The 14267-nt window shown below is 42.5% G+C and overlaps 1 protein-coding gene across 4 annotated transcripts in view; it reads right to left on the reverse strand.

Annotated features, from left to right (window-relative positions):
• The window catches only part of FNDC3A (fibronectin type III domain containing 3A), a 3267883-nt gene that overhangs the window by 2743135 nt on the left and 510481 nt on the right, over window positions 1–14267 (reverse strand). The gene's annotated exons all lie outside the window — the stretch shown is intronic.

The raw sequence follows: 14267 nt of genomic DNA on the forward strand, positions 1-14267 counted from the left end.
AAAAAAAACTGCATCAGTGATTTCAGTCAGGACATCAAAGATTTGTCAATTTGCTTTCTTAGCACGCACTCAAGCTGGCCACTGTGAGCTGTTCAAAAAATGCAAATGGTACCCATTCCAAAACAGAGAAGTAATGCTTTTTGGCACACTTCTTTACATGATTATTAACCTACAATATTGCCCAGATAGTGTGAGAGCAGTCATACTCCCTTTTGGAGTTCCAAACTGAAACAATCTTATTACATATGAACCACCCTTCCAAATTATATCAAAAAGAAAATACAATAAGTTTTAAAACAAAACAAAGAATACCTGATAAAGGCTAATATTTGTACTTGCGTCAAAAATAATGGATGAAATATAAATAAAAATTAACTGCTCTGTTTAAATCATTGTTAAAAGGCCAACAGTACAGTTGAATGTATAATTATTCTCTGATGCATTTGGATGTTGCTTCTACGACACATTTGCTGCTAATGTAAACACTGGTGTCATTGCTACTATAAATGACAACAGATGCCTGTTGCCTGGGTCAAGGCTGAAAAAGTTTATCCGATCAGATCACCTACCCAGTTAAACAGAAATGACTAAGTAACCATCTGTAGAGCTCATAGGAGAATCAACACTGTTGTTGAGGCTGGGGAAACTTGGCCTGGCTTGCTCCGCTTTCTGCCACGAAAACCACTATCAGTCCAAGTAATTTAGAAAAGTCAACCAGAGTAACACAAAAGAACAGACAAACTTAGAACCACAAAAGGTGGAAACACAAGTCAGACTCACTTATTTTTCCACTTTATTTAGTGCTTTCGTCCTCACAGAGCAGGACTTCATCAGAATAAAATACAAGCCAAAAACTCACACTTAAGTTCTCCAAAGACATTGACATCAAAGACACTTGTTCTCGGTGATTCCACATGACTTGGGGATCGAATGTTTTTGTTTTTTTTTTTAGTCATCTCAATATTTCAGATTAAACCAGGACCTTATTCTTACTTTAACAATGATGGAGACAGTATCAGAAAATAATTTTCATAATGTTTGAACAACTTTTTACACAAACAAGGTGTGTCACAATGGGGGCAGCATGTGCCCCCATTTTTGCAACTGCATTTTGAGAGACCAGCTATATTCTCAATTCCAGGTTTAATTCATGCTGGTCACTTTATTGGCGTTTCCTGGAAGATATAATAATTTTTTGGAATGGCACCAATGAGAAATTGGATGAATTCTTTGAATACATCCATAGTACAACAGATTTTTTGGAATTCACCATGACCACTTGTGAAAATAAGATCAATTATTTGGATGTCACTATTAAGAGGACATGAATAAGTGTTTTATTTCAACACTTTATAAGAAGCCAACATATTCCATCAAGCTACAGCATTTCGATAGCTGGCATCCCATGGATCAAAAAAAAGTCCTTGGTAAAAGGACAATGTGTACGGCCGGTCCGCATGGTATCAGACTTTGGTGAATATTACACACAATGTAATCTATTAAAAAATATGTTGCCCAGCAGGGGTTACTGTGATACCTTTTTAGATGGTACATTCAGTGAAGTCACTCGAAAAAGATTAAAGGGTGAATATGTCCCCTTACTAGGCTGTGAAACTGGGCAAATGAGACCCATCCTGGTTGCCAGAGGCAAGGAAAACCTTGGTAAGGTGCTTGCATTAACATATAACACTGTTTTGATGAACTTAGAGGCATCATTAGGAAATATTGGGGTGTATTTGGAATTGATAGAGAATACCAGGAAGTGGTGGATGAAAAACTTTTAATAGTTTATAAAAAGGGCCAATGTTTTAAGAACATGCTAGAGAGGGGCTACCAACATAGGCAAGTTGGTAAGATGGTCAAAAATGTGGGCAATACCATCAATGTAAATACATGATGGAAGGGAATGAAATTGAACTCAATGGGTTTGGTACAATCAAGATGAGACCAATGCCCTGGATCAGCTCAGTCTGACCCCCAGTAGAGGAAGCAACATTCTCGACCTGGTTATCGCCAACATGGGAGACCATTGCTCCACACCTATAGTCAATTCCTCCCTGGTTAAATCTGATCACAAAATGATGACCATGGAAATCTCCATCTCACTTACACCCCCTGCTAAGGTGATCACCCTGAAAAACTTCTTAAAGCTGACTTTGGGCTCCTAAAAACAGAGGTCTCTAACTTCTCGGCACCCATGCCAATGGAAAATAGTTGCATGACTGTCGATTCATACACCAATGCACTGTACGAGCACGTACACAAATGCATGGATCTTGCCATACTCAATATAACCAAGATGCTCTCCTCCAAAAAAAAGGAAGCCAATCTAGTCGTCTCCAGCCATCAATAAACTCTACAACAGAAGGAAGAAACTGTTGCAGAAAAAAATGAAGTCACAAGATTGGAAAAACTCCCTTATCAGCCTCAACAAAAAGTTGAGATCCCTTATCAAATCCTCTAAAGTCAGCTACAAAGGCAGAATTGTGGCAGACACCAAAAACAACCACAAAGCCTTCTAGAGCTATTATCAAGAACCTCCAAGGCAAAACCCAGATTTGTTGTGAGTTATTGCACCTCCTATACTTTGCCCACAGATACAGCCAGCAGACAAACTCAGTGCCAACCTTACCCCCCCAAAGGCCCCACCACAACACCAGAAGAAAGCCTGGTAACCCACCATTTCTGCAGCACAGGTAAAAGCTGTACCATCAAAAGCCAAGAATACAGCATCCATAGGACTTAATAATATCCCTGGCTGCAATCTACATGAGCTACAAAATGAACTGGGACCACACCTGTGTGCCCTGTTCAATCACAGCCTTACCTCAGGCTTTGTCCTTAACGAATGGCACACTGCTACAGTCATTCCTCTCCATAAAAGGGAAGCAACTACAGACCTTGGGAAATATCACCCCATTAGCTTGACCAGCCTGGTATGCAAAGCTATGGAGCACATCATCATGGACCTGCTTAAAGATATAGGCAATCTCCAAACTCTTGAACCCACACAGTTTGGCTTTGTCAAGGGGAGATCCTGCCTGCTGAACCTGGATGACTTCTTCGAGGCATTTACCAAAGCTGTGGATACACAGCCTACCTCGACCTGGCCAAGGTCTTTGATACCATTACCCACTCAGGTATCATTAATAAACAATCCACACTCCCATCTATCCAGGACTTTCACTCTGCTCGGTTGCTCATCAGAGCCATGAAAATAGACTGCACTCACCCTGTCCATGGTCTGTTCTCGTGTTTGTCTTCAGGCAGGAGATACCATAGTTTACATTGCAAAACCACCAGATTTAATAGAAGCTTTTTTTCCACAAGACATAAGACTTCTGAATTCCAGTTATAACATATACCATGCCAGTCATGGAGGTCTACAGTTACAACGCTGAAGTAATTCACAGACATATGTAATAACTCTACAAAAGTACAATCTTAGACCTTATGTGCAATATTACCGATGCCAAGTTAACATTATGTGCAATATGCCAAGTTATCATTCTGTGCAATTTGAAATCTGTCTGATTTTTGATCTGTGCAATATTTTGGGTACTGATGAAAACATGCAAGTGGAATAGTCTTGGTGCATGTCAGTGTACTTGTTACTGCACTGCATAAATGTCTTACTGTTGTTATTGTTGGATTAGCTTTAGTACATGTGTTATTGTATTACTATCAGTATATGTTGTATGCACACTGAGGTCGAAGTAACGCAGTTTCGTTCAGTTGCACTGTTGTGCAGTCTGAATGACAATGAAATTCACTTTGACTTTGACAATATTTGCTATCTACCTGAGGAAAAATTATTTGAAGTCTGTTTGGGGTATAAAAATACCAATGGAAACCCTTCAAAACAAGGATCCTAAATGTTCTGGACTTTGTTACACACTTGAGAACTGTATATATATCCTCTCATTACTCTCTTGTAATTTGCTTTTCTAGTTTCTCTTCCCAATCTTTTCTAACCTCATCTGACTAGTTCTTAAAGCTATCAAGCAGTATTTTATATGCCCTACTAATTATCCTTATTTTAACAGCAGCTTCTGTTTTAGATTCAAGCAAAGGTGTACCAGAGCAGATCTTTCACTTAAGATTACTCAAACCCTTTCTCTTTGTCTATACTTATCAATTCCTGGTAAGGGAAGGTAGTCTCTAGCCGGCAGTCCAAACAGTTTCTTGGCCTCATCCTACTCTATTATCTTTCCCTCGCTAGTTATTTGCCCCTAATACTTTGGTTCCTTTGACAGTTTTTTCCCGTAAATTCTAGCCACAACTTGCCTATTTTCTGTACCTCTGCTTGTGGGAAGAGACTAAACAAACAGTAATACAAAAACTGAGAAACTGGAAGCTCTTGTTTTCCCTTTCCTCATTGTACCATGATCTCCATTTAAAACCAATGATACAGATTTCCTGTAAGTTGTAGTTACAGGGAGAACTGTTCCTTTAAGTGCAGACCGGACTTCTGGTAATGTTTACCGTTCAATGTTTTGGGTTTCGATGAACTGGAGTTTCGCGGTTATGGTCTCGATGTTTTGTTATTCCAGTATTAGGGTCTTCGATCTTTTCAGGTAAGCCCACATACTGATATATATATATATATATATACAGATATATATAAAAATGATATATATATATATATATATATATATATATCTATAGAGAGAGAGAGAGAGAGAGAGATAAATATCTATATATAGATACAGAACTCTCTCTCTCTCTCTCTCTCTCTCTCTCTCTCTCTCTATATATATATATATATATATATATATATATACACACACACACACACACACACACACATAGCGAGAGAGAGAATGAATATATGCAAACACACACACAGCTGTTGATAAGAGATCAAGACTGAACCTTAGATCCTGAAGGTATGAAGAAGAGAGCTTAACAAATGAGCCACTCTGCTACGGTACAGACACTGCCCAAACTGCCCTTAACCTAAAATAATACCAAATAAAAAGGTTTCCCTTGTTACTTTACCATCAGAGATGGAGTCTCAGGCACTGGACAGATCTGGTATAGTTTTTCTTTTTTTCTTTTCAACTTCTTCTGTGAGACATAAGAAATCTTTCATGTATGGTACTTGATCAAAAATAATATAGTAAACTGAATGCAATGAACAATAAAATTACTTTCTGAAGGAAATAACTATACAAACTGGACTAATGTAAACATGCTGAACACAAGAAATATCAAAATATTTTACAATGTACAGACCACTCAGGGAGTGCATATTTAAGAGCAGCAGGAATAGCAGTTTCCAGAAAAGGACATGCCATGGCTCTGAAATGCATCTTTCTAACATACTGCTGAAGCCTACTTATTGAAAATGTATGTTTCTACAGATGCCCTCTTTGGTTAACCTGAAAATGTTTCACATCTACAAAAAAGATAAGGACAGCTGTGAAACAAGAAGTTATGTACTTACCATAACGTTCGATGTAAGTAATTCATCTCGCCTCACATTCTTACCCGTGGGTTCGGAGCAGAATGTTGGCTCTGACTCGGCCATACTTTTTAGCTCTAAGTCTTTATATTGGCTGGGCTAAGATGGTATCCCATGTGGCACTACTCTCTATCCCCAGATCTAGTTTGCTGTGAGCACCAGCACTCATTCTCCATGCATAACACCACCTAAGGAAAGGAAAAACAAACCAAGAATGAAGGGAACTCTGAAACCAGGCCTAACCTCCAGATCCTCCAGGATGGGGGAAGGTGGGAGGGTAAGTAAGAATGTGAGGCGAGATGGACTACATACATCGAATGTTATGGTGAGTACATAACTTCTTGATGTTATGTAGTCCAATCTCGCCTACGTTCTTACCCGTGGGACAGCGTCCCCAGCACCTAAATCCTGGGAGGCTCAGTGGAAAATACTCCTGAGCACTGTGGAACCAAAGGAAGACCTGCCCCTAGATACCACATCTAACTTGTAATGAGTAACAAAGGTGTGAGGAGATGCCCAAGTAGCCGCAGCACAAATATCATCAATAGACAATCTGGCCTGAAAAGCTGTAGATGTAGATACAGACTGGGTAGAGTGAGCCTTCACCCAGAACGGTAAATCTCTTCCCCCTGAAGTATAAATGAAAGAAATACAACTGGAAATCCACCTGGACAATGTGACTTTGGAAACAGGAGACCCAATTCTGTTTTCCGAAAATGAAATACAAAACTGATCAGATTTTCTAAGGTCTTTCATTCTGTGCAAATAAAAACGTAATTGTCTGTGCACATCCAATTGATGAAATTTGAATTCTGCCTGTTTGAGAACTGAGGAAAAACACTGACAATTCAATAGATTGGTTAAGGTTACTAACTGACGCTATTTTGGGAAGAAAGGAGGGATTTGGTCTGAGAGAAACCCTGTCCTTATGAAAAATCAAATAAGGGGGTTTGATTGATAAAGCTTGAAGCTCCGAAACGCGTCTGGCTGACGTGATGGCTACCAAAAAGACAGTCTTCCAAGTTAAGAATTTTAAATCACAAGTGGCTGCAGGCTCAAAGGGGGGTGAAGTAAGACCCTGTAGAACAAAGTTTAAGTCTCAAGGCATAACAGGTTCCGAGACCGGAGGATGAAGCAACAAAGTGCCCTTCAGGAAAGCCTTACAGAGTCTATGTGCCATTAGGGCTAGGTTCGTCTGCAACATGAAAGGTAGAAATTGCCGCCAACTGGACTTTAATGGTTGCGGCCGCTGAACCCTGGTTAAAAAGCATAGACGGGAACTCCAATACAGACGAAATTGGAGCTGTGTAAGGGTCAATCTTTTTGGCATGTGCCCAGATTGAAAACATCTTCCATTTGCTGTAATAAATCTTCCTAGTCGAAGGCTTATGAGAGGACGGTAGAATATAAACCACCTCCGGTGAAAATTGATGAAGCCTAACTAATGACGGAAGTGGAGTAGCCAGGCTGTCAAATGGAGGGTCTGAAGAGAGGGATGGAGCTGCCCTGGCATGTGAGTCAGTAAGCCTGGTTGTGGATCCAGAATCCAAGGAGCGTCCATGAAATAGGGATGGAGAAAGGGGAACCAAATTTGACGAGGCCAGTGTGGGGCAAGTAGAACAATTTTGCTTCCCAAGGATTGCACTTTCTGAATAATCTTTGACAGCATGGGAACCGGAGGGAAGGCATATAGTAGACCAGAGGGCCAATCGTGGACTTGAGCGCACCTGGGTGACTCCCCCTGAAGGTGGATAAGGGTGAAGTAGCTGCTGCATTTGGCATTGAGAGGGCTTGCAAAAAGGTCCCAGCAAGGCTGACCCCACCTGTGAAAGATCTGTTCCGCAACTTGACAGTTCAGGGACCACTCGTGAGGCATCAGAACAGCTCTGCTTAGCCTGTCTGCGATCACATTGGACTTCCCCGGAATGTGCGTTGCTACCAGAAAACGTTGGGAAGACATTGCCCACTGCCACACTCGCATGGCCTCTCTGCAAAGAGGATATGACTTGGTTCCTCCCTGTTTGTTCAGATACCACACCACTGACATATTGTCTGAGTGGATTGCAATAGTCCCGAGAGGAAGAAAACTCTGAAGTGCTTGCAACGCTAGTAGCACAGCTCTCATCTCCAGGACACTGATATGCAGATGCATCTCGTGCTTTCGCCACATGCCTTGGACTGTCCTGCCTAGATAATGCCACCCCCCCCACCCCCACCTGGGAGGTATCCGTGGTCACAGTGGCAACCAGGGGCGAAGGAACGAAGGGTTTTCCCACATTGAAGTTGTCAGTGTGAAGCCACCAACTGAGATCCTGTTTGCACCTGTCTGTGAGTAGAATAGGGTGAGAAAGTGGAAGACGTTGAAGACACCACTGGGTGAAGAGTAGCCACTGAAGGAGCCTCATATGTAACCTTGCCAGAGGGACTAACATAATCGTAGCAGCAATTGTCCCCAATAATTGGAGGGCCCATCTTGCCTTCACTCTTCTCAGAGGGAGCAAGGCCTAAACCTGTTGTTGTAGGACTCTGATTCTTTCCTGTGGTAGAAATGCCCGCATGAGGACAGTGTCTAATTTGGCGCCTATAAAAGTGACACGCTGTGAGGGCAACAAGGCAGATTTTTCCCAGTTCAAGGTGATGCCCAACTGTTGACATAGGTTGATAGTAGCGTCCCTGGTCTGAAGTAGTAGATGCCTGGTGGTGGCATTAAGGAGATAGTCGTCCAGGTATGGAAACACTTGGAATCCCTGATGTCTCAAGTGAGCAGTCACCACTGCCATGCATTTGGTAAACACCCTAGGGGCTGTGGTGAGACCAAAGGGCAGGGCTCGAAACTGAAAGTGACTGGCTCCCAGCCACAAGCGTAGGTGACTTCTGGATGCCCTGTCCATCTTTATGTGGTAGTAAGCATCCTTGAGGTCAATGGAGCACATCCACACTTCTTTTCCTAACAATGGGAGAATAGACTGCAACATGACCATTCGGAACTTGGACTTTTGCACATTGGTATTCAATCGGCTGAGATCCAAAATGGGTCTCAGGTCCCCTGTCCTTTTTGGCACCAAAAAGAATCTGGAGCAAGTCCCTAATCCAATCTGGTCTGAGGGGACATGTTGGATGGCTCCTTTTTCTGGCAGCTTTGAAAATTCTGAAGCTGCGTAATCCCTTTGACTGGGTGGAACATGGATTTTCTTGACTGGAGGGGGATTTGACGAGAAGGGAATGACATATCCTCTGGAAATTATTCGTGGAACCCATTGGTCCTGGGTGAAATCTTGCCAGGCCTCTGGGTATAATGAGATTTGACCCCTGACTGGCTCCGGAAACACACAGTCGGGCCTCCCATCAGGAGCGGCGGTAGGGAGAACCACGAAAGGAATCACGGTCTCCCAAGTTGCAAGGGCCTCCTCTGCACCTAGGGCGGCATCTTCCTGAATAACTACCCCCTCCCCTGACTCTGGAGGGGGCTCACCTTGTGCATCGGGTAAAAACCTCTGTGATTTCTTGAACCACATTTTGCCACCCCTCTGGGCCTTGGGATAAGGCCTAGAGGGAAGGGAAAAATGGACTCCTACGGCAGACAGAGTTTTCCCCTCTTGCTCGTACCTAGTGAGAGTGTCTTTCACCTTGGTTCCTAACAAAGAGGAACCATGAAACAGGGCATCGGTAAATGAAGACTTGAAGGACTCCGCGAAATGACAAAGGTGCATCCAGGCCTGCCTCCTAAGAGCAACTCCTGAACTTGCTGCCCTACTCGCTCCCTCGGCTGCGTAGGAGATCAGCCTCATGGAGGAGTTTGCAATAGAATTGAGGGTAGACTTTGGAGCGTTGACCTTTTGGGCCACCGCCTCAGAAACGTTACCCGTGAGAGTATCTCCAAGCTCCTTTAGGAGATCTCTCTGGAGCCATGTAAAGTGAGATAAGTAATTCAGTGACTGTAAGGTAAAGGTCACTGAAGAAAACGTACACTTCCCGTACCGGTCCATAGTCCTAGACTCCTTGTTAGGGTGGTGGACGGAGGAAGAAGTCTCAGCTAATTCCTTCTGGGTGGCAGCTGCCACCACCATGGCATCCACAGGGACTCCCTTGGATAGAAATTCCTTATCAGGAGGGGCAGACAAAAATTTATTGCGTCTCCTGGGGACTGGTTCCACAGAGTCAGGGGTTTCCCACACCCTTCGACAAACCAAATCCAGAAGCTCGTCGAAGGGTGGAGATAGCCAAGAGGCAGAGGGCTGAGCAGCAAAGGCCTTCAGGAAGACAGACTCTTCTTCGGAGGGGGCTTTGGATGGCCATTCACCTCTTTGCTTCAAAATCTCTAGGATATCAGAGAAAGAAACATCCTCAGAGGATGACTTATGGAACCTCTCCGATTCCTCGAGGTCGGTGTCTGACGTGAGAGACTCATCCCGGTAATCTATGTGCTTCCTCTTGCACGTTTTCTTTCTGGGTGGCTCCTCAGGCAAAAATTCTGAGGGGCCTTCAGAAATATGGGGACCACTCGTGGGGGTACCCTGAGGCCTTAGGGCTCCGCTGTCCAGAGATAGATGGCGATCAGAGACCTGCACCGGTGTTGTAGGGGATAGAGTGACCAACCCGTATGATGCCGCTGATGACCTAGCCAGCGCGCTCCGCATGGCCTCGAAGACTGGTCCTCCTGGATCCGAAGAACGACCAGCCTCCGAAGCCAATTCAGGAGTCAGGCTTCCCCGTGCCGAGCACCGAGAGGGAGACTAGGAGCCGGGAGGTGTCCCGAAGCCTCTCCCTCGGGTTCGACCAATGAATCCTGAGTCCTGAACCCAGTGTACGGCACCGACGGGGTCAGAGCTGACATCAGAACCGATAAGCCAGGAGGGGCTGTCGGAACCGACCTAAGGACATCACACGGAGCCACGCACTCCGGCTCCGAAAGATGAGATGTGCTCGGAAGAAGAAGTATCGATGTAGGTTGAGGGACTGGCTCTGGAGCTGACTGGGTCGGAGCCGAGAACAATTTTAGCCAGTACTGGTGACTGAAGAAGTCTCTGCACCACTCTATCGACGTCCACATCTGATAAGGTCCTGGAAGATTTGGAGGATAGGAAAGGAGATCGAGACCTCCTCTCTGAAGGAGACATGCGAGGAGGAGATACCGGCCTAATGCTAGGCGACCGGCTCCGAACAGGCTCCAAGAAAATTGGAGCTGAAGCAGGTTCCATAACCACTGACACTTCCTGCGGCCCCGAGGACAATGGAGCCGAGGATGTCGATGAAGATTTTGCTATTTTCTCCGGCGGCTCCGAGGATACTGATGGAGTTGGGGATCGCTTTTTTGCCTTGGAAGATTTTGCCTTAGAGCTGGAAGCACTCTCCAGCCCCTCCTCAAAGGAGGGTTTCAGAAGTCCCTTCAAAATCAATTTGTTCTTCCTTTCCTGGCTTTTAGCCACCAAGGCCACTTTACCTTATTTCCTTGTGCTTCTGACGGGTTAGGGTAAGGAAAAACTGATGTAATGACGTCGGCTACCTTGCTTTATAGCGCTGAAAACCTGATGTCAGACTACAGGCAACTGCAGCCGACACAGAAAAACATTGACTCTGGTATTCCGGCCGGCCGAGGGCTACCACAGCAGGGATAACCTACATGTGATGACTGCAACAGTGTAACACGAAGAACATCCTCTTTTTCTCTTTCTGCAGCTCAACTGACCTCCTTCAAACACCTACTAACTCCTCCCATCTCCTACTCTCTTGAGACTCATGTTCCTCTGCCATTTCTTACCTCATACTTCTAATTTGTAATTATCTGGATAATGACCTTATGACTAATCCTGTACAAGTCATATATAATGTGACTGCATTATTTTTGTTACTGTTTTAATACATATCTACTTACAGGTTTATTACTTCCATTATTTTAATACCCTTCTAATGCTTGAACGCAACCATTTTTAACTATAAGTATATTCTTGCATGTTTTTCTACCCAGGCCTCTGCTGCAAAGGGGTTATCAGATTAGTCAGACTAGCATGGTCAGCAAATGGATAACAAAAGAAATTCTCAGGTTTCTCTTCAAGCCACATTACCTGTAATGCCAAGAGCATTTAAAAATGACTGTCCATCTAATGTTACTAGCAACAGTCCGATTTTCTACTTCCTTCTGGCTCGGGAACTTGCTACAAACCAGCTTATCATCAGACATCTTAAACTTTTCTGATTTTGCTTTTAGAATAACACCAGAACTACATGAAAAACAGCACATATGTTTATAGAGTCACTTTTAACACAAACAAACACCACCAATCATTTTCAAAAGTAAGCTTTTAAAATCCCTCTTTCCAACTAAAGCAAAGCACATCAAGTAGTTTGCTGTTGTGAAATAAAAACAGTTACAAACCACAGAGAGTAATTTCACAAATGCTAAGCCTGACAGCACAGTTCCCCTAGCTCTTAAAAGCAATTGAAAAAGGGCTGTACTCTTCAGAACTATAACAAAAGAAATATTTTTATAAACTGCCAAGTTACTGCAACAAAACAGCTGCAACCCCTGGAATAATAATACATATTTTTTTTGTATTTGCATTTTTATGTAATAAAGAAACACAAAAACATTAAAAGGGAGTTAGTACTAATTGTCTGCTTTTCTTACTACCCCTGAAAAATGTAGTTTGTCAAAAATATCACACTGAAACTACCACAACCCTCAAACCTACTTCTAGTCTGAAGGAATGTCTATCAGCAGCCAGTCTACCACATCCCAAGAACTTGTGACCCTGTATGGTACAGTCTTTACCCATTTCAGGATCAGTGGAAGCCAAAGCCTATCTCAATTACTGGGTGCAAGTCAGAGAAAATAACTCTAAACAGGGTATCCATCTTTCACAGGACATGCACACGTATTTACAGGAAAGTTGAAAGGTGGCAAGTGTGTAGGATATGGAAGAAAGTACCTGAAGCTACACAGGGACATGTAAAGGTGATATACCAGTCAAGAAATGAAGTGGAGAAACAAGCAATGTGAGGCAACACCACCAACTACTATGCCTCTGTGCCCACTCTGGAGACAACTGGTTTAAAAAATAAATCTAAGCTAAAAAAAACTACAGTGAAAGGCAATAACCCAAACACATTTATAGACTGAGAGGACTAGGATTATTACCAATGCCATATACCTCAACAGCTAACAAGCAAATAATTGATTTGGAACTTTATATGAAAAGTTAGAAGCAAATAAGCCAAACTGCAGACAGGAAGGCACAAGGTGATGTATGCAACAGTATAATGGACAATTATCAGAAAAACAAAAAAATGCATACACAGAAACACTCTTAAGTAATGAAAAATCATGCACTTCCAAAAGAACAAAACAGTATGTCCACAGACAGTTTTTAGATATGGCCTATTAAGATATTTTTATCATCTGCTAAGAAATGGATTACTTCCTCAAAAAGCAGAAGCATTAAATCCTCAGGATGCCAAACATTATTAAAATGTTTAAAAACAACTTAGACTGGGCAGGTGATGGGAAGTGTTAAAAACATAACTTCTGCAAAAGAAACTGGTTACAGTAAAGATGGAAAAATTAAGGATTTCAATTCTGTCTGCAAAAAGGAAGTTTATCAGCTTTATCACACATCTGTCCAGAGATTCCCTGCCTATGCAGTTAAAACAAATTACCCATATCTATCCATAATGAAAACGGAATTTGAAAAAACATGATTTTCTGCAGGGTGCGAATGCCATGCAGGGGACTTCCGTTTCTGCATCTTTTTAGTTAGACAAAGATTCTTGTCACAGCAGTCTTAGAAACAGCAGCCTTTGCTGCACCACAGAAATACCATCATAGGTCTTTTTGGACTCTAGATAAATGGACCACCTTCTCTGTAGACTTTTTCTTTAGTGTTTGGCAGGACGTTCTTTCTTTATGAGGAAAGTTCAAGTTACCTTTGTCTAATGCTAAGCTACATTTGAAGTGTACAGCTGCAAATGACATATTGGGACCATTCTGTGCAGCACAGACCATCTCTTTTATTTTACACCCAATGAACAAAAGCTCACTAAGCCTAAATGTATGTGTAAACAAAATATGTATGTGCTCACAGATCAAGTTCTCCATCTCTGACATGCACAACATTACTAACTGCAATAATACCAATGGAAATAATACAGTGGTGACCTGACTGGTCCTCAACCAAGGAAAAAATGACTGCAACAACCATGGATTCTCCACTGTCAGATGGTGCTACTTAACCGTACTTATTACTGCATGTGGGCCACTGATGTTATCAAGTTTAGCACTGCTGTTACTGACAATGACCCTAGCTCCCGAATTACTTGAATACTTGAGACGCTGAAGAGCTTTATTATCCATCTTGAAAAGTGAATCAGAGGTGCATGACTGTGCACTGTACAGCTAGCAAACTGTCAGCATGGGTTGCAAGAAATCCTCTTGAATCAATCTTTTGTAAAAAGCTAAGCACCTAAGTATTTGTATCAATTTTCGTAAGACATTCAGTACATCAGTGTACCAACAGAGGTCTATAACCATGCAAACACAACATTTATGCAGTAATCTACAGAAACAGAAAGATCATGACAAGAGGAGTAATTAAATTCTCTGGGTTGTTTTATGGTGAAAAAAGCAACTCTGCTCCTCTAGAAACAAGCTAGAATATGTAACAGTTCACAATTTTCCCAGTTCACCTCATAACGCTGTACAAGGAAGAAAACAGAACCAAGAAAAAAAAAATAACTGAAACTGCATAATCTGATAATACTTAAGAGACCATATTCCCAGAGATACACTTGCTTCTAGGGGTCTAGC

Source organism: Protopterus annectens, chromosome 5.part1 (assembly GCF_019279795.1).
Source record: "Protopterus annectens isolate FY-2018-M chromosome 5.part1, PAN1.0, whole genome shotgun sequence".
In the NCBI taxonomy this organism is placed as follows: domain Eukaryota; kingdom Metazoa; phylum Chordata; order Ceratodontiformes; family Protopteridae; genus Protopterus; species Protopterus annectens.